General features: G+C 42.3%; 1 protein-coding gene across 10 annotated transcripts in view; it reads right to left on the minus strand.

Annotated features, from left to right (window-relative positions):
• Nucleotides 1-21,899, minus strand: part of ERC2 (ELKS/RAB6-interacting/CAST family member 2) — a 527,327-nt gene extending 505,428 nt beyond the window's left edge. For all 10 annotated transcript variants that reach the window (XM_053377860.1, XM_053377861.1, XM_053377857.1 and 7 more), the window contains exon 1: nt 21,608-21,899. The gene's annotated coding sequence lies outside the window, so the exon portion shown is untranslated. The remainder of the gene's footprint in view (nt 1-21,607) is intronic.
• Between the last annotated feature and the right edge of the window lie 2,857 nt (nt 21,900-24,756).

A 24,756-nucleotide genomic window follows, 5' to 3' on the forward strand; every position in this document is an offset into this window, starting at 1 on the left:
GCCCATTTTTCTTCCTGCCTCATCAACATTTACTGTATATACTCGTGTATAAGCTGACTTTTTCAGCACATTTTTTATGCTGAAAAAGCCCCCCTCGGCTTACACTTGAGTGAGGGTCTCACCCAAGCACATTTCCAGTGGCAGAGGCTGGTGTCGGCAGAGGAGGAGGAACAAGCAGCCTGAAAGCAGCCCTTTTAGGCTGCTTGGTCTTTCTCCGCCGCTGCCGCCACCAGCCTCTGCCTCTCGGCAGCACCCTAGGTAGGCAGGGGTGCGGGAGGGGCTGGGGGGGAGAGAGCAGCCCCCTCTGCCGTGTGCACATGAGCACGCGCACAAACACACTCTGGCCCACCAGGAGGTTTGTGGTGTGGTGAACCGGCTTATACTCGAGTCAATAAGTTTTCCAAGTTTTTTGTGGTAAAATTAGGTGCCTCGGCTTATATTCGGTTCGGCTTATACTTGAGTATATATGGTATATCCTCTGTACAATCAAAGAAGCAGGTAGTGAACAGATATGCCTTCTTCACATGAACAGTTAGCATCTCTCCAGAGATCTATCATTCTAACGTGCACCACAACATTGCTAATATGCATAGCCATTTGATACTCTTGTTTAAATTTGTCACACATATATATATTACATACACATTTTGACACTCTGGACATCTTATCTATAGACTATTAAAGTCTTTTTCCTGCTTCTTGGAAGTTCAGGATTAATAATGATCAGATAGTAATAACTTGGGTTGTGTGTGGCCCATTGTTTTTTGTCCATCAAACTGTCTTGCTAACATGCTTGTGTCTGTTGTTCCTTATCTATACTATTTTATTTCTTGCCTGGTTTTTATGAATGTATTAGTTGCTTTTCTATAGTGAAACATACAGAAGTCCTTGAACTCTTACAGCCAAACTAGGTATCAATGCTCCTGCTAACCCAAGGCTTTTGCTGCACTAGATTTACCCCTTTTGAACTTTTACCTTGTTTACCCCTTTAGTTGGGGCAGTTAGAGTTGGAATGTTTTAAGCCTCATCTAGGGACTCATTAAGTTGCGCATTCCCTATAGGTGCTCCTCCATTTGGCAGGGGGCTCCAGGCCAATATCCCTACATGGTGAAACAATTCTAATGACTAGATGCAAATAAGCACATCACATAACCTATGGCAATTAGAATAAAAAGTAAAGGAAGATTCATTGCAGAGGCTTTTAGAGTAAGCAGATCCACAACCACAAATATCTGTTGATAATGTTTTACAATAAAAAGAGGTCAGGTTTGCTTAGACAACCACAACTATGCAGCTGTCTCAGGTCAGTCAGTCAAGTTTATTGCTTGTAGCCAAAGGCTGCTGCAATGTATACAATGTCATTCCATAAAATATATACTAGTTTGATACAAAAACTTAAAACATTTACATTGTCAAAACATGACCTAATCTTCACAAAACTATAGAAACTCCTTAATATACAAATTGAAACATTAGACAATATAATTTCTAAGCTAAAATCACCGCAGGGCCACTAATATATTAAAAGTAATATTAAATAATACAATAGACAATTATGTACAAAGTTTAGTGAGAAAGATACAGCTTGGTGTAGATGGGGTCAAATAAATGCATCTCCTTTATAGTTGATAGCTATCTCAGCTATATATTTTTTTCTAATTTTCCTGGCGGCAGTTGCAAAAAGTGCTGCACACCAGGTCACATACTTATCAATGTCTGCAAGGAGATATAGAATCATGTCAGAAGGATTCTGGCCAGGGGGCCTTATCATTATAGGTGTCAAAAACCGTTCTCTTGCTTCCATATATAAGGGGCAGCACAAGATATAATGCGTAAGGTCCTCTAATTCAGGGCATCCCCTAATACAAACACGATCAGTTACTGGTATGCCTCTATGTCTCCCATCTCTATAAGCAGAGTTTATTGTATTTAATCGTAGCTCTGTAAAAGCTTTCCAGAGTTGTACAAAAGTCAATTCATTGAAGTAAGACGTATGTTCATGGGCCTCTCTAAGTTTAAAATATAATGGGGCGCATGTGGATGGGTACATGGAGTTTAAGTTATTTTTAGTAGCCACTGCCCTTATAGTCCATTTAAAATATTTTTCTGAGAGTGTAGGAAAAGTCCTTTGAGCTCGGTCAATGCAAGGTCATATTTGCCCATCAGTTGGGTAGCATGATGTACCCAGTTTTTAAGGGGTAATCCATTCATGAACTCAATCAGGCATTTTTTTTTGGTAACCTAGTGTTGTCCATCTGTTGAACTCTAAACCAGTAGCAGAAGATTCTTTTATCTATTTGGCTCTCTATGCTCAACATATAAGTTTCTAGCCTAACCATGCAGGATTGCACATCTTTGGGTAGGCCTAAAAGGGCTCTTAAAAAATAATTATGTGGGGGTTCCAGACCAGAAACCTTTGAGGTACCCCAAACCTCTGCGCCATATAAAATCTGGGCCACTGATTTTGCTTTATAAGCAGATAGAGCTGGGTTAACCAGATTTCCACCTTTACAAGCAGCAAATTTCAGAATAGCTTTTGCTGATTTAAAGGCTTGCAATTTATTGTCAGATAGCTGTATATTCCAAGAAGCCATTTCTGAGTAGACCAGTCCCAAATATTTAAACGGATTTACTTGATTTATGTGTTCATCCAAGCGCCAAACATGCTTTTTAGGGCACTTCCCAAATACGATGACCTGTGTCTTGTCATAGTTTATAGATAAAGCATTACCCATGCAATATGAACCTAATTTCGCAAGCAGCTGTCTCAGGCCCACCTGGGTTCTAGACACAAGTACTAGGTCATCAGCATACATTAAAACTGAAAGTTTTTGGTCGAGAATTGTAACAGGGGCAAACTGTAGGCCATCCAGTTCTTTAACCATGTCATTAATATAAAAGTTAAAGAGAAAAGGCACCAAAATACATCCTTGTTTAACTCTAGTAATGGTCTTTAGTAGTGAGATGGCCAGCCAGGTCCACTTTTACTTGTATCGAAGTTGCTGTCTCAGGTTGAAAAAAATTAATTCATTCCAGTTGTCCAATAAATTTCTTTTCTTGAAGCTTAAAAATGGTACTCATAAACGAGCAATGAAAAGAAATAGAGGAAAACAACAGAATGGGAAAAACCAGAGATTTGTTCAAGAAAACTGGAGATATGAAAGGAACATTTCGTACAAAGGTTACCATAATAAAGGACAAAAGTGGAAAGGACCTAACAGAAGCAGAAGACATCAAGAAGAGGTGGCAAGAATACACAGAGGAATTATACCAGAAAGATATGGAGGTCTCGTACACCCCAGGTAGTATGGTTGCTGACCTTGAGCCAGACATCCTGGAGAGTGAATTCAAAGGGGCCTTAGAAAGCACTGCTAATAACAAGGCCAGTGGAAGTGATGATATTCCAGCTGAACTATTTAAAATTTTAAAAGATGATGCTGTTAAGGTGCTACACTCAATATGCCAGCAAGTTTGGGAAACTCAGCAGTGGCCAGCGGATTAGAGAATATCAGTCTACATCCCAATCCCAAAGGGCAGTGCCAAAGAATGCTCCAACTCCTGCACAATTGCACTCATTTTACACGCTAGCAAGGTTATGCTTAAAATTCTACAAGGCAGGCTTAAGCAGTATGTGGACCGAGAACTCCCAGAAGTGCAAGCTAGATTTCGAAGGGGCAGAGGAACCAGAGACCAAATTGCAAACATGCGCTGGATTATGGAGAAAGCTAGAGAGTTCAAGAAAAACATCTACTTCTGCTTCATTGACTAAGCAAAAGCATTTGACTGTGTCGACCACAGCAAACTATGGGAAGTTCTTAAAGAAATGGGAGTGCCTGATCACCTCATCTGTCTCCTGAGAAATCTCTATGTGGGACAAGAAGCTACAGTTAGAACTGGATATGGAACAACTGATTGGTTCAAAATTGGGAAAGGAGTACGGCAAGGCTGTATATTGTCTCCCTGCTTATTTAACTTATATACAGAATTCATCATGCGAAAGGCTGGACTGGATGAATCCCATACTGGAATTAAGGCTGCCGGAAGAAATATCAACAACCTCAGATATGCAGATGACACAACCTTGATGGCAGAAAGTGAGAGGAATTAAAGAACCTTTTAATGAGGGTGAAAGAGGAGAGCGCAAAATATGGTCTGAGGCTCAACATTAAAAAAACGAAGATCATGGCCACTGGTCCCATTACCTCCTGGCAAATAGAAGGGGAAGAAATGGAGGCAGTGAGAGATTTTACTTTCTTGGGCTCCATGATCACTGCAGATGGTGACAGCAATCACGAAATTAAAAGACGCCTGCTTCTTGGGAGAAAAGCAATGACAAACCTAGACAGCATCTTAAAAACCAGAGACATCACCTTGCTGACAAAGGTCTGTATAGTTAAAGCTATGGAAGGACAGATCCAATACTTTGGCCACCTCATGAGAAGAGAAGACTCCCTGGAGTCATGGCCACCTCATGAGAAGAGAAGACTCCCTGGAAAAGACCCTGACGTTGGGAAAGATGGAGAGCACAAGGAGAAGGGGACGACAGAGGACGAGATGGTTGGACAGTGTTCTGGAAGCTACGAACATGAGTTTGACCAAACTGCGGGAGGCAGTGGAAGACAAGCGTGCCTGGTGTGCTCTGATCCATGGGGTCACCAAGAGTCGGACACGACTAAACAAAAACAACAAATGACCATTTTGCAGGTACTTCCTATAGTAATAAATTATTTTCACTTTAAATGTATTCTAATCTGGTTGATTTATTTTATAGAAGTATCAGATCTACTGTGCAACAATCTCGGAGCAAACATTTCCTTTTTTATTAGCATTTTTCACTGAATGTTTAAGGAATTTTAGGATTACTTTTAGATTAAATCCTCTGGATTTTGAACAAAGATGTGTTTCATACAGTAATGTTTACAGGCCTAATTAGGAGCAGAAAATAAGGAAGGGGGGGAAAGGTGCTGTTTTTTGTTGCTGTTTTGTTTAACAGCAACATCTCTACTGAAGATCTCAACCAACAGAAAATGGTCTATTTTGAGAGAAAGCACTTTCTAAATAAGGGTTCATTTATTTTCAAGATTTCCTCTTTATCTCATCACCTGAGCTCTACTGAGAATGACATCATGAGTTTAAATCTTCCATGGTGTTTAAGTTTAGAAGAAACTATTGGTTTCAATGATGACTTTCCATCTCTCTGCTTTGTAACTTTTACAAACCCAATCCTACACATGTTTACTCAGAAGTAACACCCATTGAATTCAATGGACTTACACCCAGGTTTGGAAGCAATCCTAAACATGGGAAGCCAGCGTAATGTCATTAAGCCAATATAAAGTCTTTAATGTCATTAAGCCAATATAAAATATGTCAGATCCAAACACCATTCAAGAGCAGGGTTACTGCCAGCTGAGCCAGCCTAAGTCTGGCAGAGGGAAAGCAAGGCTTTAAAACAGAGTTTTACTTGCACTACCGTTTTTGTCAGCATTAGTTCTGCCAGATTCCAAGGTCACATGACTGAACTGAATGCAGTTAAGATCAAGTGTTAAGTCCTCCTGAAACCTCCCACTCTAGAGCACCATTTTTCCCCCAGGGCTTACGCTGGCATCAGATTCAAGTCTCTACTCAGCTTGCTACTAGTCCCGGTTGAGCCAGGATGAGGAAGTTTAAACTGGTATAGCCAAGCTGCTCCAGGAATTGGCCGCCTGAGCCAGAGATCCACTGGAGCAAAATTTGCTCATTCTGGCAGATCTTGGGCTTGGATTACTCCCTAAGTGGGTATAGGATTGCACCGTTGGGATATAATCCTAATTGCACTTACTTAGAAATAAATACAACTGATGTTCATAGCTCTTACTGCTAAATTAACATGGGTTACTAATACAGTATACACCAATCTTTAGTCATAAACAGAACAGAAAACACTGCAGCTTTTTATTGTGCAATATTTCTGTAATTTTATGGTTAAATTATCATGTTAATTTACAAAACCAAGCAGAGAGACCAATCAACAGAAGCAATGGTAGTCAGGTTGATAAGATGAGCTACAGGATCAGTTCTGAAAGGACTATAGATATTTGAACATACTAGAAAGCAGAAGTGGAAGAAAGGGAAAACAGACTGGAGGAAGGGACTGAAACGGATGTGGTCACTGGTAGGTTACAGAAAACCAGACAGCTCAACATGCAAGATAAAAAACAGGGAAAAGAAAGTAGTACCAAAGCTATTACTTCGCAAGCCTTATACAGCCTATAGAATCAGAACTAGAAGAGAGCAAATGTAATCCAATCTCAGTCACAGATCACTCCCCACAGATCCACAATCCTGGTCATAATATAACACAGTGCAGAAGACAGTATGCCAACAAGCGGAGGGGCGCATGTCATGTGCAAAGATGCTCTTGCAAAACAGAGCCAGATAAGCAGGGGAGCCAAATGAAATGCTAAACGCGAAAGCCAAAAAAATAGCAAGATCAAACTTAACCCAGGGGAAAATTGCTCTCTGAATTCCATATCAGACATTCAAATCCCAAGTGTTTGTTGATGCCAACTTTAATGCTAACCATGCCCTGGAGCTGCTTTCAAATCCTGGTTAAGAGAGAAATCCTGGTTAGCATGAAACCATGCTTAACACTGCTCTCTTAACTATGATCAATACCAGTGAGGAAATCACAAGTGGGGAAGGAGCACATGACCCCACAGCCCACTTCTAATCCTTAACCATGATTAAGAGATCAGGAGCTCTGTGCCAGCATTGGCCCCTAGAGATGCATACACACATTGAACTGTGTTGCACTTTATAAATTATTTCTTAAGGACTCAACCCTTAGTCCTTTGCTGAAGATTTTCTCAAACACATGTATTTGTTGTATATAACTAACTTTATGCAAGCATAAGCGGTTGGTCATCTTTACAACTCCACAGTGAGAAATAAAGAAGTAAAGAAAAAACAGGGGGGGAACCCAAGAACCTGGAAGCAACAAGAGAGAAAGGAAAACTCAAGCAGAATCCTTCTGTTCTGTAATGTGCCTTCTCTTTCCAACAATGCAAAGCACATCAGAATAAAGGGGGCTTCTAATAAAAGTGTATTTATTTTACCAGAAAGATTGGCTGGCTGGGCAACATCTAAGAATATTTCACAAAAGACTTTTTAAAACAGTGTGTCTTCATCATCAAATCGAAAACTGGGCTGAATCCAAGTTCCTAGGGATGCTCTTTTTGTCTATGCTCCTTGCTTCTAATGTACTGTTAACTCACCCTAGGATTCATCTTGTTTAAGTGATGGCTCAACATACAACTGAGAAAAGTGTTAAGCTTTCATGTCCACATAAATAGAAACGTAGGCCTGTGATCTGAAGATCGCCTCCTACATGAAGCAAAATGTTCTCTATCAACACCTGGCTAAATAGAAGAAGTAAGCAACTAAGTCACTGACTAAATTTAAATTTCTTTAATCCCTGAATATAAAACACAGTTCTGATGGTGGCAACAATATCTCAATCACCAGAAAAGCAGCTGGTGATAGCTCATGGCATATGGAGGAATAACTATAGAAGTATGAATCTATTGTCAGTTGTGAGGACTTTTATCAAATCACTCCAGACAATGTCCGCCATGACCTCAATAAAAAGCTACCTATCTCTGTGCAGAGAGAGGTATCCAACATTAGTTGGACCCAAATTAGTTATGGCCATTAATTTCAATGAGTCTACTCTGAGTAGAACTGACACCAGATACAGCCAAGAATATTTTACAGTAAAATGTCAATATTTACCGAAAAAATTATCCATTTGCAATTCCAGACACATTTTCTGAATGTTTTAAACTCACTGATACATCAGTGGATGCTGACAGTCATCTAAATGAGATTGTCAGCATTCATTTGTGTGTAGTGGAAAAGTGGGTGGCACTTACAAAATTCTTACAGGAATGTCAGTATTCACCTGTAAATGTCAACATTCACAGCATTGTTGGATATTTGCTGTTAACAGAGAAAACAGCTGATATAGACAGTCGAGTGCTTCTGTTAGAATGGTGATGCAAAAAGAGTGACACTTTCATTTATTGTGGCATCAGCTTTCATAGGCTACCTCCCGAGATGCATAAAGTGGAAAGAAACACTGTTTGGTACAGAATACAATACAGTGGTACCTCGGGTTAAGTACTTAATTCGTTCTGGAGGTCCATTCTTAACCTGAATCTGTTCTTAACCTGAAGCACCACTTTAGCTAATGGGGCCTCCTGCTGCTGCTGCGCCACCACAGCACAATTTCTGTTCTCATCCTGAAGCAAAGTTCTTAACCCGAGGTACTATTTCTGGGTTAGCGGAGTCTGTAACCTGAAGCGTATGTAACCCGAGGTACCACTGTACTAGCAATATGCTCATTAAAAAAACTATATGGAATCACAGAACCCAGGAGGCCACTGAACACCTCATCATGTTCCCTCACTGCCCAACACACACATACACTATGAGTTGTGGGGTCGTCTCACATAGGGTTGTCTCTACACAGATCTCCCCATCATCTTCTCACCTTCCTATGGCCAGAGTACCTACTGGCTGTAGTAAGCTTGGTCCAACTAGGGACTGGGCAGTTATATGCCCTTGTTGGGTGGGGACGAGTCTCTTGTTGCAATAAGACATATTGGTGTACAATACAGCTTCTGATGCGATGGAGACAGGATATGGGTCCTAGCAGCTGTCACATCTGCTCAGAGACCTCCACATCATGCCATCGACACATGTAAACAAAGGGGCGGATTATGCTCAAGCTGTGTAATGCATGCAGCTTTGCATTTCCATTTCAAGACCTGAAACTAACAAAGCCCATCACAGAAATTTCTTATTTCATACTTTCTGCCAAGATGCCTTTAATCACTTACCACCAGACGACAAGAAAAAAACCTTTCTCCCAGATGGAAAAAACACACAAATATTTTATGCTATAGGGGAAGAACGCTTGGCATATTTTAGGTACTGCTGATATTTTGTTGTGGAGAATGGCTATGTTCTGCCTCCACAGTCGGAAGCAGTAATACTTCAGAAGGGACATGGGTGTGCTATGGTCTAAACCTCTGAGCCTCTTGGGCTTGCCAATCAGAAGGTCAGCAGTTCGAATCCCCACGACGGGGTGAGCTCCTGTTGCTCTGTTTCCAGCTCCTGCCAAACTAGCAGTTCAAAAGCATACCAGTGTGAGTAAATAAATAGGTAGCGCTGAGGTGGGAAGGTAAACAGTTTCCGTGCGCTCTGGTTTCCGTCATGGTGTTCCATTGCACCAGAAGCAGTTTAGTCATGCTGGTCACATGACCCAGAAAGCTGTCTGTGGGCAAACGCCGGCTCCCTCGGCCTAAAAGCGAGATGAGCGCCACACCCCATAGTCGCCTTTGACTGGACTTAACCGTCCAGGGGCCCTTTACCTTTTAATACTTTTGAATACTAGTTGCTGGAAACTGCAGGAGTGTTGTTGTACTTTGGTCCTGATTCCGTGCTTCCCGCATGCACCTGACTGGCTACTGTGAGAACAGGATGCTGGGCTAGAAGGGCCATTGGCCCAATCCAAAAGGCTATTCCTATTAAAAAATAATGGGCTCAGAGTAGGAGTTTCCCTAGCTCATAATAAATGATGTATTTGAATAAAAACTTCCTTGTCCTAAAATTCTTAATCTGTTTGGAATGCAAAACACCACAACTGCAAGCTTATGCACTGATTTTGTGCCAGAGTCATCTGCATTTATCAGAACAGGCACTCGAAGCTAGCCAGCAGCCACTGTTGACATATGCTCATGAGCTGAACATTTTAATACTTTATTCTCAGTTAAAACTGTCATTGAGAGTACAGTGGTACCTCAGGTCAAGAACTTAATTCGTTCTGGAGGTCCGTTCTGAACTTGAAATTGTTCTTAACTTGAAGCACCACTTTAGCTAATGGGGCCTCCCACTGCCGCCACGCTGCCACTGTGCGATTTCTGTTCTCATCCTGAAGCAAAGTTCTTAACCCGAGGTAATATTTCTGTGTTAGCAGAGTCTGTAACCTGAAGTGTCTGTAACCCGAGGTACCACTGTACCTTGGCCAGGGTAATATTCTGTAAACTGAATTCCCCTTTTCTTAAAAAAATAAAATAAAACATTCTAGTAAAAAATCAATTGGTGCAGGAATTCCCAGGTTCAAAATGGTACACCGCAAGGATATATACCCCACCCCTTTCCAACCATGAACCTGCTCATTATGGCAGTGTGAACTCACCCAGAATATACATTCTCCCAACTCGACAGTCCCTTAAGTTCCCCGCTATCATGAATGGATTTGAGTTTTTGCCCATTACTGATTCCAGACATTCATTCAAGGAAGTAACTGACACAGTTTACAACAACTGTTTGATATTGTTTGTTATTTTGCATGCATTTATTTTAATTACTGCAGTCCTTGTTATATGTCACTTCTTAGTTCCTTGCTAAATGAAGCAGCTGCTCCAAGTTCAATACAGGTGCTTGAGGGAGCCATCCACTCCAGGAGTGGGGGAGTGAACAGAAGTCAGGAAACAGCAGTGATACGAGCAGAGAGGGGCATACAGGCTAGACAAATTTTGTTAAGCAAATCTACATTCCTCTGGATTACTCAATAGATACAAAACTGCATGTATTTTTATTTATTTACTTTTAAAGTTAAAATGGTGCTTAATGTTATATACCAATCCGGATGCAAATGAGACTGCACTATTATTAGATTTACAGGGTAGCCCATCAGCGCACGTTCTCAGGGCAACTCATGGGGCAAACAATAAAATACAAAATTAAATTGCAAGGTGATAATCCAACACGTCAACAAAAACAATGCAAAAATTACAAAACAAAATTCAACTGGCAATTGTTGTTTGCTGGCAAGGATGTATGTACGTGGAGTGCTGCTCACAGCTATACCATCTCTAGCTGCTTTCTCATCAAGACTTAGAAAATGAATGGCTCTCAGCTCTGGACTGGAGCCCCCAAGGAACCCTGGTGGTGCAGGAAGCACTGCTGATAATCCAGTAAATCATCAGTCAGTGTACTCCTCAAACTGCTGAAAGCAGACACTATTACTAAAGGTGATGTTCTACAAAACAGACATTACAGTTCGGTCTCTACCTATCCATCTGTCGCCATGCTGTCCCTGCATTATCACCTATGGCGTGGTTCTCGTGTAACATTGAATTCCAACCTAACAGCTTAATGGTGGTGTGCAGGGACAGAGAGAAGATGCAGCTACTGGGATGCCGGTCAGCAGTTGCCTCAGTGCAAAACCAAACCACCATGAAGCAATGACAGGCTTACAAGAAAACATCAGCCCCAACAAGCAGCCTAACAGTGTCGGGCCAAAGTATAATTGTTTATTCTTTTTATCAGATATATTTATATATTGCTTAATCATCAAACACTTCTAAATGGTAATACACTTAGAAAGTAATACGTCAACACTGTATTAAATTTGGCTATTTGTGCGCATTTAGCAAAGCCACAATCTAGGAGCTCCCATGTGCATATGGAAGTTCCAAAATGTACACATGGAGCTTAAGGCAAGTGAGGTCTTCTCCACTTGCTTCAGTGTTGGGAAAAACTGTGCATATAACACACGCAAAAAAAAAGCTGGTACATGCCCAGAAGCAAACACATATTCAAAATTCAATTTACAGTAGTGCCAACATTTGCCTTTTAAAGCTAAACTACGATTTGGAAGAAAATCCAGTATAAAAGATCATGTTATCCAACTGTGGACAAACTGAAGCACATTATGTGGGCGGGTTCTTTCTTTCTTTACATGTGTGATGGCATTTCACTGGGTGCCATCTATGGTACCAGTCAGCTGGGTATATTGGATGATTAGCTCCGCTATTTGGTACAAAACAGGAACATATACATACCGAAATAAGATAGGCAGTGGATTGCATCAAACTAAGTTAGACTCATAATTACTAGACCTAAGCTGGTCATGCCCACTAATTTCAGTCGGCCTACTGTGAGTAAAAGTAACTCCAGATATGACCCAGAATATTTTACAGGAGAATGTCAAAGCTCACCAAAACCAGTAATTTACATGTGAACCCTGATAATCCCAGACACATTTTGCGAAAGCCTAAAAGTGAGAAATACATCAATAGATGCTGACAGTCATCTAAATGTGACTGTCAGCATTCATTTGTGTGCAGCTGAAAAGTAGGTGGCATTTACAGAATTCTTATAGGATTTTCAGTAAATTTCAACAGTTACAACAGCTTGGGTCATTTGATGTAACACGGACAGCAGAGTACTAGTAATGGCTATTAATCCCAATGGGTCTACTCTGAGCAGGACTAACACTGCAAACACCCGACTGTCCCCAAGATGCAGGAAAAACAAATGGATATATTGGTATTAATTATCACTATTGTTGCTGATTTGCTTATGGCTATCAAATTAAAACATCAAGTATATAAAAACCAGAGGTCTACTTAAATTAAGTTCTTTCCAGACTTTGCATGGCACCAAGACTCAGAACTTAATTCTTTTACACATAAAGTGAGATTCTCACTTGTGATATCAGATGTGACTTCAAGCTTTAACCAACCTTAACGATTAAACAACAACAACAATTAAGTTGCTTAGAATAGGCATTCTACTCTAAAGCAAAATAATATATAGAACAGCACAGTGATCAGCAAACTAAAGAGCCAGGATATTACCTGCAGGATGGGACTCACTTTTAATTTGTTGTTGAATGTGTTCATCTTCTTTTACATTTCTCTGTCTCCTTACACCCTACTCTCTCTCCCATTTTTCAGCTTCTCTTATTGATTTGTTTGTTTGTTTGCCCAAAACAGCAGCACCAGAAAACTAGAAAGGAGGTTATAACCTGAAGTGGAATCACCTGAGGTACAATCACAACTAAATGTGGGCTCATCAGCTGAAGACCAATGGAACAGTACATATAGCAATAGATCTTCCAATGCCTAAATCAACCCAAGACTTTATAGGTGCATTTAAAATGGAGGTAATAAAACACTGTTCCTCATTAAAGGATTTTAAAATCCACCCTTAAGTGAGAAATGTAACAAAGTGCATAACAAACCACAGTATAAAGTAGGGGGGAAAGTGCTGGGAGGAAATAGATGCTGCTTTTCATAGAAATATACTGGTATTCTGGCTCAATATGCTGCTTTTGAATACTGACGTATCGGACTTACTTTCACTCTTCCTATAGTCTTTCTTTTCTTTCTTTCTTTCTTTCTTTCTTTCTTTCTTTCTTTCTTTCTTTTTGAACAAATGATATATGGTCTGTTCACATGTTATTTCACATGACAGTTAAGCTGTCCCTCATGGTTAAGTCATTCATGTGCAGTGACCCACAAGAGAACTCAGCTATTTTATCTGTGGCACTGCAAACTTCCACCTAGGTCTGCTATGGCATGGGAGAAATGCTCAGGCATGGTAAAGAGCTGCTGCCACCCCCATACACACAACCAGCTTTATACAGGACATGGTGAAATTTGCCATGAAGTGGCCTCCAGCATCAGCCAACGAAAGTAAAACAGACCATAGAAAGGGGAAGGGAAAGCTGAAGGCCTCTAGGTGTTGTTGGACTTCCACTCCCATCAGCCCCAGCCAGAATGGCCAATGGACAGGGATGATAAGAGTTGCAGTCCAACAAGGCCACAGGCTCCAAATCCATGCCATATAAAGTATAAGAATTCATCTAGCCTCACTGGGTATGGTTAAGGGGAATAAATTACGGTACTCCTTTTCAAATCAGTTTCATTCACTATCACAAATCCAACTGATGCTTTTCTTGAACCTGCATGATCTACTTTTTCAAACTTCATCTGCTGCTGTCACTACTGAAAAAATAATCAGCAAATTAGGCCAATAAAGATGAAATCAGACATTTTGGGATACAGAAGACAGACTTCTATCCCTCTTTTATCAAAAGCAGTGATAAATAGATAATAGATTGTTATCAAGGAAGTGCTATTTCCCCACCCAACAAACCAGTTGATAAAAAGAGAAGCAGATAGACTTTCTTAACCAAATAACTCTTAGGTCATGGTGGCACTTAGCAGAGCTGGAGAAATCCACAATCCCCTAATTAAGCGTTTCATGGCCATACCGATGAAAGTAAGAGGAGGAAAGGAGGGTAGCTTTAGCAAACAAGTAAAGGCATTATTACAGAATGAAGAAGAGAGGGAGACAGATAAAAACAAATCTGTGATGAAAGTTATGCAGCAAGTAAAGTAAAGAAACTGTAAAAAACCCAGATGTTTGGCAGGTGGGAAGGTAAAACAAGCCAGTGTGTTGTCCACTTGAAAATCCATCACTGATACTTATGCTCTGTTTGTGAAACATAATGTGGAAACTGCTCAGTGTTTCTGGAGCCAAGATGTATCTTGGCTTTCGTACTGAATAACACTTTTCTTAGCAACATCACCCTGCCCTCAACCTTTTCAGACGGCTTCCAAGGTAATTATTATTATTATTATTATTATTATTATTATTATTATTTATTATTTGTACCCCGCCCACCTGGCTGGGTTTCCCCAGCCACTCTGGGCGGCTTCCATAGAAACCAAAAATACACTAAAATATCACAGATTAAAAACTTCCCTGAACAGGGCTGCCTTAAGATGTCTTCTGAATGTCAGGTAGTTATTTATCGCTTTGACATCTGATGGGAGGGCGTTCCACAGGGCAGGCACCACTACCGAGAAGGCCCTCTGCCTGGTTCCCTGTAGCTTTGCTTCTCGCAATGAGGGAACCACCAGAAGGCCCTCGGCGCCGGACCTCAGCATCCGGGCAGAACGATGGGGGTGGAGACGCTCCTTCAGGTATACTGGGCCGAGGCCGTTTAGGGCTTTAAAGGTCAACACCAGCACTTTGAATTGTGCTCGGAAACGTACTGGGAGCCAATGTAGGTCTTTCAAGACCGGTGTTATGTGGTCTCGGCGGCCGCCCCCAGTCACCAGTCTAGCTGCCGCATTCTGGATTAGTTGTAGTTTCCGAGTCACCTTCAAAGGTAGCCCCACGTAGAGCGCATTGCAGTAGTCCAAGCGGGAGATAACCAGAGCATGCACCACTCTGGCGAGACAGTCTGCGGGCAGGTAGGGTCTCAGCCTGCATACCAGGTGGAGTTGGTAGACAGCTGCCCTGGACACAGAATTGACCTGCGCCTCCATGGACAGCTGTGAGTCCAAAATGACTCCCAGGCTGCGCACCTGGTCCTTCAGGGGCACAGTTACCCTATTCAGGACCAGGGAGTCCTCCACACCAGCCCGCCCCCTGTCCCCCAAAAACAGTACTTCTGTCTTGTCAGGATTCAACCTCAATCCATTAGCCGCCATCCATCCTCCAACTGCCTCCAGGCACTCACACAGGACCTTCACCGCCTTCACTGGTTCTGATTTGAAAGAGAGGTAGAGCTGGGTATCATCTGCATATTGATGGACACCCAGTCCAAACCCCCTGATGATCTCTCCCAGCGGCTTTAACTAAGGTAAAACTCTTAGGACTCCATCTCAAACATAATGTGTCAATCTGTCAATCTTAACACCTGAGAGGGTCTTTAGGGCCAGTCTTGAGAGCCAGTGTGGTGTAGTGGTTAAGAGCGGTAGTCTCGTAATCTGGGGAACCGGGTTCGCGTCTCCGCTCCTCCACATGCAGCTGCTGGGTGACCTTGGGCTAGTCACACTTCTCTGAAGTCTCTCAGTCCCACTCACCTCACAGAGTGTTTGTTGTGGGGGAGGAAGGGAAAGGAGAATGTTAGCCGCTTTGAGACTCCTTAAAGGGAGTGAAAGGCGGGATATCAAATCCAAACTCTTCTTCTTCTAGGGAAGGAAATTGTCTTTCAGAATTTGGGACCTAAGCTATTTAGGACTTTAACATGAACACTTTGAATTAATCCTGGAAACAAGCTGGCAACCAATGCAGCTGTTTTAAAACAGCTTATGTGAGATCAAAATGGAACCCTAGCCATAAATTTGGTCAGTGCATTTTCTCCCAATCAAAGCTTCCAAATCATCTTCAAGGGCAGCCCCATGTAGAATGCATTGCAACAATCCAGTCTGGAAGTTACCAAAGCATGAAGTACAGTGGTTGAGTCATTTCTATCCAAAAGAGGCCATAGCTGGTGAACCAGCCATAGCTGAAGACAAAGCACGCCTAGCCACTGAGGCCACATGAGACTCCAGTTTCTGTGCTGAAACCAGTAGCACAACTGAACAGTGTACCTGCTCCTTCCAGAGAAGTGGAACTCTGCCAGGGCAGGCTGCCTCCCCACCTCCCAGACCTGAGAACTAGCAAAACCTGGCATTCAGAAATTGACATTTTGGTCTAGTTGCAAGAACATTAACCCTGGTCACATGCAGTTTGAGCACAGTCAGACAGCTGCCTCAAGCTGTTGATTTTAGATGTCATGAAAGGGCAACCAATAGTTAGGTATTTAATGAATTTTAATTGTAAGTTTACTTCCAGGGAGAGGCACTTGTGAGATTTTGTGTTGCACCAACATTAACTTGGTTAGCCTGGAGTAATATGCACACTGACTTGGGAAATAGGAGCACCATTTACTATTCCACCCCAGGCAGCAAACTATGTCTCACTCAAACCAAGAACACAGTTTGATAATACTGAAATTAATGGATGGCATCTCCACCGGTCAGCAGTGTCAAGCAAACTACTGTCTTCTTCAGTGACTCAGCACTGTGACAACAAATTCTCTCCATTTATAGCATCCCGCCACACAAAACCACCACTATAAGTCACATGCAGATAAAGTACCTGCTAAGATAAATTACTGAGAGGATACAGCAATTTTGAATTCACAAGCATTCATCTTCTTAAGCCCTGCTGGTAGTATTGTGTGTTGCACCAAACATCATGTCTTGTTCCAATTTGTACTTAATTTCTTGGTTCTTAATCATTAAAATCAGTGCTTCAGAGAGAGGAAGAGACAGTAATCCTACTTCAATGTTCTCTGTTGTGAGCAAATGATCAGACAACAAAAATTTCACAAATCCTTTCACCTCCATCACTTTTCCTCCACCTTTAGAAATGCTTTTTAAAATGCTTAAGTTCAATTAATTTTCACAAATTAAATTATCTAAAACTGTGCCAGCAGACACAATGGGATCTCCATTGAATATCACCCTGCATCTTCTCTAAGTCGGAACATATCAGCCAATGTTGCAACCCTATACTCTGTGTGTGCGTGTGTAACATTTCTGCCTGTTCTTTCTTTTCTTTTTACATTTTGCTAGCCCCAGAAAAGTTAACTTTGGTGTATTTAACTACATTAAAAATAAAAAAGATAGCCAAAATGCATTAATAAGCAAAACAAATCCTGCAGTAATCAAGACAAGAAGAAATATGTCTCTACTGCTAAAAGGTTAAGCATTCCAAAGCTCAAACAGCATGTTGCACAAGGACAAGAAAACAACAAGGTTAATAGAAACATATTTGTGTGAACCCATCCCTAGAACCACTGTAATGCTATTCCTAACAGATTCATCAGCTGTTACATAGCTGACAGTTTCAAAATGTGGAGAGAACACACTTCTTTTTGAATTACTTGGGATTCAGCTGATCTTTGCAGCAACAGAAGGTAATTTTTCCAATGCAGCTTATAGGGCATCTAGTCATTGTGCCATTGTCACTTCTTGAGATTTTGAGAGAAGATTATTTCTCTTTGCTGTTCCTTGTGTGAATACCTGCATTTTTATCTCCCAGCCTTGAAGGCTGAATTTCGTTAACCACAATCTGCAAGCCCTGAACGAAACTATGGATCCTACCTTTTACTTTATTTTTAACATAACCTATCAAACTCCACCATATGCACAAAGAGAAAACTTAGCTAATCAAATCTGGCATGCTGGTATCCCATTGGTAAACTCACAAGTACTAAGATACGCATCTCAGATTATCCTAAGAGGGGTTTTTCCCCCCTTACAATTATGTTTCCACTGAAATATTTGTGTTTTACAGACATTCACATTTTAAAAACAATTAAATCTAATGATCCAGAGAGTACAAACCATTCTCTCTATTTTATTTTACAAAAATCTAATGATCCAGTGATTTGTAATATATATACAACCGCTGCATGTTCCACTGTAATATATTATGACTCCTCATTAATTCTAAGTCCTTTGTATCTTTTAATGTATCCATGTGTACACTTATACCACATAAATATTCACCTCAAATTCTATTTTCACATACACAATCTTTACACATACACACACACACAATTTCCATAAATATCTTGTTCTTTAAGCCCCAAGAACTACAGGTGGAAATTACTGTTAAGTATCCTATTTTCACTGCTGTATGTAAAGCATGACATGTTATTGAATGTGTACACCCAAAGGCAAATATTTTGTATTCACACAAATCATTTAAGAGAGGATGTAGAATTAACAGTGGGATCAGGATGCAATAATGAAGAAAGATAACAAATGCAGCTAATGGCTATAGGGGGAAAGGTAAGGAAAGGCTATGGGTGATACCAGAAAAGCTATGCTAATGTGAAGTTGTGGAGCTACTTGAAGAGGGATAATTTGTAAAAGATGGCAAAGTTATTTCTGAGTATAGCATGAGACTGGAGTAGAAGAAGGCAGACAGGGGAGGAGTTTTAATAAACTAGTAGATGCAAGAAAGGATCTTAGGGGAAGTGTAGTCAGTGGCTAGACGTTTTTAAAAACTGGAATATATATGAGAAAGCCAATATAGAGATTTAAGAACATTAATACAATCATGGTGAAATAAAAGAAAGATTTGATTAGAAAGTCTTTTTGAACATATTGGAGAGGAAAGTAACAGTAGGGGGGAGAGACAGCCAACGATGAGGACAATCCAGTAGTATAGATGCAAAACTGCCAGAAAAGAATACTTTTGACTTTGGAGAGGAAAAGATAAATACATTGATGAATCAAATAAAGACTATATGACTCTACGGTTGCTCTGTTAAGGGAGATATCGCTACAGAAACAAAGAGAAGGACACTGGGGAAACAACAACTATTAATCATGTTCTGTTTGAGATGAGTGTTTGTGCATATATTGGATTTTCCTATCAACAAGAAATTGCAGGATTTTTTAGGCATCTGCAACAACTTGCTAAAAAATGCACCCTACTTTTTAGACTATGAACTCCAGGGTAATGTGTATGAAAGCCCTCTTAGCGGTAGAATTTGGATGTGGCGTGTGTAGGAAATATCATGGTGCATTTGTTAGATTACAGAATAGTTCCAAAAGCATCACCACCACATTCATTTAGAAAGCACAAGCTGTACAAAAGTGTGTACAGTGGTACCTCGGGTTAAGAACTTAATTCGTTCTGGAGGTCCGTTCTTAACCAGAAACTGTTCTTAACCTGAGGTACCATTTTAGCTAATTGGGCCTCCAGCTGCCGCCGCAGTGCAATTTCTGTTCTCATCCTGAAGCAAAGTTCTTAACCCAAGGTACTATTTCTGGGTTAGCGGAGTCTGTAACCTGAAGCGTCTGTAACCTGAAGCGTCTGTAACCCAAGGTACCACTGTATATGTGTGCTCTCTGTCTGCAAGTATAAAATCCATCTGAACATTTTCAGGAGTGGAAAGATGACAGTGTCTAAATGTATCCAGGTCAGTTTCTGGCATTGTGCATCTTTAAAACGGGATGGGCCAAAGGCCAAGGTATTGTTGCATATTTTGACAGATGTGACCTATACTATAAAGGTAAGTGTATGAATATAACATCAAGACCATTGCTAGATGCATCTTTCTCTGTATGTGGATGAATGAGAACCGAGAAAACGCTTTACTACCAAATGAAGGAATAGCACAAGTGAAACGGCACAAAGAAATTGGCTGGACCTTCTCTCAGCCACTGGCAAGTCCTTCTTGTGAGACCAAAGAGTGTTATCTTTCAATGGAAATAATTAACCCCTTGTGTGGTAGCAGCTCTTCTGTGGGCTGAACTCTGTGTTAGCCAGGGGCATTCTCCCTTCAGACAGCACAGGACCCAGAGCGGCTGGGAGAGAAGAGAACTGGGGATTAGGTTACCTGAGGTCGTTCCATTTAACTACTAGAGAGAGCAAAAAAGAAAGCACTGGTCTTGACCTGGTGTCAGTAAGGGCCCATTACCTGGTCGCAGGCTGATTTAAGGTGTGTCACCAACAGAAGCACTACCATCAAACAAATATGCGGTAAAAGAAAAAGAAGAAATGGGTCCCTAAATGAATGATTCAGTTAAAGGTGGGTCTCAAAAAGTTGAGAACTAAGGACCTAGAGAACCTGGGGGTGCGAAGGGAGAGACTATCTGCTCCTTAGGAAGATAAAGAAGAGCAAACCAGTGGGTGTTAAATCTTTGCCACACTTGCTTCTTTTGTGGAATGCAGAATAAGTCTCTCCATCACCCTTTCCACCCCTCCAAAAGAGGAAGGGCACTGCCAAAAATGATCTTTCACGGAAGGTGCGTCTCCATCACCCTCTGAATCATAAAGGGCAGGAGAGTCAACGGTGACCGAGTGGGGAGAGGCAGGGGGAATCCTCCCCCCTTTCTTTCACTGCGGTGGAGAAAAGGGGAGGGAGGGGAAGACACCAAACAAACGCTTAAGTGAGACCACTGATTTAAAAAGCCAAGCAGGAAACTAACCCTGACAAGAGGACTTGCCCTCCCCCCCAGCCGCACCGATTGGCTGAGCTCACAGCCAGGAGCCCGTTCCTGCCAATGCAAGTGGCCCTGCGGCTTGTCTATCAAAACGGAAATTCGCAGCTAAGGGAGTAGATCCCCCTCCATCCATCCTAGGCTTAGCAGGTAGCCGCCTAGAAATCAATCACACACTAATAAAACGGGGAGGGGTGCTCCTCCACATTATTACTACAGATATTTGCGCTACAGATATAGATATAGATACATACACACACACACACACACACACACTAAGGCAAGACATGCGTGCCATTCAAATCTGTGCAGGTTACACATTAGGTATCCTGATCTTACAGCCGCCCCAAATAATCTTTCAACCCCAGAGCATACTAAAATATACAAAGGTCCGTATTGCCTCGGTTCATTATATAACTGCTAATATAATATCCTCGCTTCTTCCTGGGAATCCTCCTCCTTGCAAGTGCGAGGCGGGGCGAGGGGGCTTGCTGGGGAAGAAGGAAGCCTCTTCCCCTTAACATTTGTTTTATAAAAAAAACCCCCAAAGCTATGCACAACGTATGTCAACTCTTATTCCAAAGCCCGCCGTTTCCGAGTCTTACCAAGCCCGTGCAAAGGCGGCGTTGGACAGGATAGTAATTCTCCATGGATCTCGCTCTCTCACACACACAAACCCGCCCTGGCAACTGCATGGCTGTTTTCTAGGAGAAATTGCAAGCGTCGGTGCTTCCGCGGGAGCGAGATGCCAGCTCGGGCAAATGTATCACCCGGCGTTTATCACAGAGCAAGGCTCTTGTCTTTCCAAGGAAAGCCTCCCCCCACCTTGGACTCTCTCATTCCCCCCCCCCCAGCCCGCCCTTGCCGACCCTTCGATGCTTTGAAACGCCCGAGGCACAATTCGTGTGCGTCCAAATGGATGCACCCAAATCCACCACGGCCATATCCGCGCTGGAGCTCCTCACCTTTCCAATCATTGCATCCGTCTCTCTCGCGTCCGCCTCACATGGATCTCACAGCATCCTGCCTCGCCGACAGCCCATTGCAGCGGGGAGAGAGGCGGCGCGGCGAGAGGAGCCGGGGGGACAGGTACGAGGCGAGAGGAGGAGGAGGAGGAGGGACCTGCTGCAGTCGGGAGAGGCTCCCGTAGTTCCCTCAGCCGCCGCCGCAGCCGCCGCTTTCCTCCTGCCCCTCGCGCCCAGGCTCCCTTCAGCCAGCCGCCAGCCCGACTCCCTGCCTCGCCAGTCCCTGACTCAACATTCCCAGCATTCCCGAGGAGCTGCCCGCTCGCCCGAGCTGCGCGCCTTGCGCTCTCCGCCGGGGGCAGCAGCGAGCTTCCTCGGAAGGGGCCGGCTGCAAACCGGACCTCCAGCAGCAGCCAAAGCAGCAGCAGCAGCAACGCTCCAAAGGCTTGCCTTCTTTCGCCCCGGCATCTCCCTTGCGCTCTGCAAGCCCGGAGATGGGAGGGAAAGAGCTGACACCCCGCTGCCCGAGGCTTGACGGGAGGCGCCCTACCCGCTCCAGAGATGCTCAGGTTCGCGCGCAGCCCAATTGCTCGCACGCCTTCAAGGCGAACGGTGGCCAGCCGAGGGTGGATTGAAAATAGTGGCGCAAGGCCAGCTCACCTTGGCAGAAATAGGTGGACGCACGTGCTTGCAAACATACGCCCAAAACGTAGCCTCCAAGGTCTGTTTTTATTTATATGTATGACTGTTTTAATAATGGATGCACATTTCGTATAAATGTGCTAATATAATTAAACACAGGCTCCTAGGCATCCCCGTTATAAAGGTATCATCATCATCATCATCATCAGTGCTGAATTCCGCGGGTATTCAAGGTACACAGTACCCACACCTTTTCCCTCCCAAATGTTAACAGTGTGGCACTTGCTGTAACAATTTATAGGTGAGACCAGCACCCTTTTTCTAGAATAAGAAAGAAAAAGCACTGATTATTATTATTTTATTAACAGCAACAGCTGATTGGCCTTAATAGTACAGAGCTATACAGAACATACTGGGGGTAATTTATTTCAGACACTTGCTCCAGAAAGTCTCCTGTGTTTTTAAACTTTTGATCTGATACCTGCCTATAGGCGTAACAGCAATACCCATGCACTATCATACATATAATTTTATGCAACATTTACATGATGTCACCATCAAATCACTTCCCTTCTATGGTTTCCTCATGGTTGCCTCCACAGTTCTGGTCCACAAGAAAAAATCAACTGTTTTGGGGGGTAAAGAATGCATAGGCGCCGACTCCATGGGGCTTGAGGGGGCCCGAGCCCCCTCAAAAATTCGTTTGGGGGGGCTCCGCCCCCCCAATAATCTCCGGCGCCCCTCCAGCAGAGCGCCATCGCCGCCCCTCCCCCAGCCCAAAATGCACAGGGGGGGCGGGCTGCATGCCTCCTGCCCTCCCTCCCGAGCAAAAGCTCCACCCAATTTCCTTTGGAGCTGATTAATAGGCGCAGCACGCTCTCCCCTATTCGCTCACGAGGAGGCGGCGCCACTTTATTTGCATATTCATGAGCTTATTTATTATTCATGAGCTTTCCCGGGCCCCCCCAATATTTTTTATAAGTCTGCGTCGCTGAAAGAATGAAACAGTGATGCAAACTCTGCAGCTGTAGATCACCTTAGTGCTATTCTTTCATCTTTCTTAAGAGGCGTGGTCTTGACATAAGCAGTGGCATACCACGTTGGTGAGCCTACCACCACATGTCTATACTTCACTACTGCCTTTCCAGTCAATAGCGTTCTAGCTATGTTTCTTTAGCTGTTGGAGATGGAACACAGTGAGAGTACACACAGTAAATGCACAACATGAGGGATGTAATCTACTAAACTAGTCTCCAATAAGAGGTACAGCCACTGTATCCCTCTTTGTGCATCTAGTCTAGAAGTAAAGAAACTGACTTTTTAATTGTTTTATCATACACACACACTAAACATCTGTAATTATTTTGTATACATACACTGTGGCTGAACCATCTTGCTGTGAATAGAGCTATATTAATTCTGGACAAAGTAATATTGATTTCAATCAATCAGATCATATAGTGATTTAATCTTTTCGGTGCTGTAACATTTGCCACATCCAAACCAGCTGAATTTGTTTTTATTTCCAGAGTATATTACTGATCAAGATTATCATTGTCCTACAAACCTTTGCTATTGGCTCATGTGAAACACAAGAATCTGGCTCAACAATAGTTTTTGTGGGCATTGGCCACTTTCATTGCAAACATTGTGCTAATATTATCGAAAGGAATTAATTCAAATATTCTGTAGGAGCATGGGGAAATCAAGGGAAGAGATTCTACGCACCCTGAATTTTCCATAAATGTGTTCCTTTATGTTACATATTTGTACAGGTGGCTTGCAAATACTTAAAACGATGCAGCATCACATAATTTTAAAAAAAACCAATAAAGCAACAATAAAATCACAATTAAAAAACATAAAATACCTCAGTTAAAGAGTCTTCTTTAAAATCATGCCAGCCCATCCAGATTAAAACGAGTTATAAAAGGTTCTCCTAAATAAAGGCTTGCCAGATTTCCCAGGGATGGTGCCCATGGTAGTTCCATAACTTAGGTGCTGCTACATAAAAAAGTAATGTATAAAACAAATCCTTAGTGATGCACTTCAATTCAAAATGTGCCCACTGGTCCAAAAAGGTTGGCAACCACTGACATAGATGATGCTAAAAAGGAGAATATGTACATCATGTGCAGCTGTATTCATTCTACATTTGTGTCCCACAGTCGGATTATGAATCACAGCTTCCAACTATACAGCACCATGGCTGCTGCCATTGGAAATGCTGGTTTATCAATAAACTCTTTCACTCAGGGTCTAGATGCTAGGCCCAATAGATTTGTACTAGTGCTGCTGCCATCTTGGCAGTTGCCAGTGCTGCAGAGTAGCAGTGAGGTGAGCTTTGTGTCTAGATAGTCAGTGATTTTGATCTTCTGCCATATTCACTTAAGGAACTCTCAAGGCAATGTTTAGCTTTGCAGTCAGCCAATTCTTTAATGGAACGAAGAAACTGTTTCTGTGTTTTGAGGGGTTGTTCTCCAGGTGCAAGCAAGTGCCCAAAGCCA

This window comes from Podarcis raffonei, chromosome 2 (assembly GCF_027172205.1).
Source record: "Podarcis raffonei isolate rPodRaf1 chromosome 2, rPodRaf1.pri, whole genome shotgun sequence".
Classification (NCBI taxonomy): domain Eukaryota; kingdom Metazoa; phylum Chordata; class Lepidosauria; order Squamata; family Lacertidae; genus Podarcis; species Podarcis raffonei.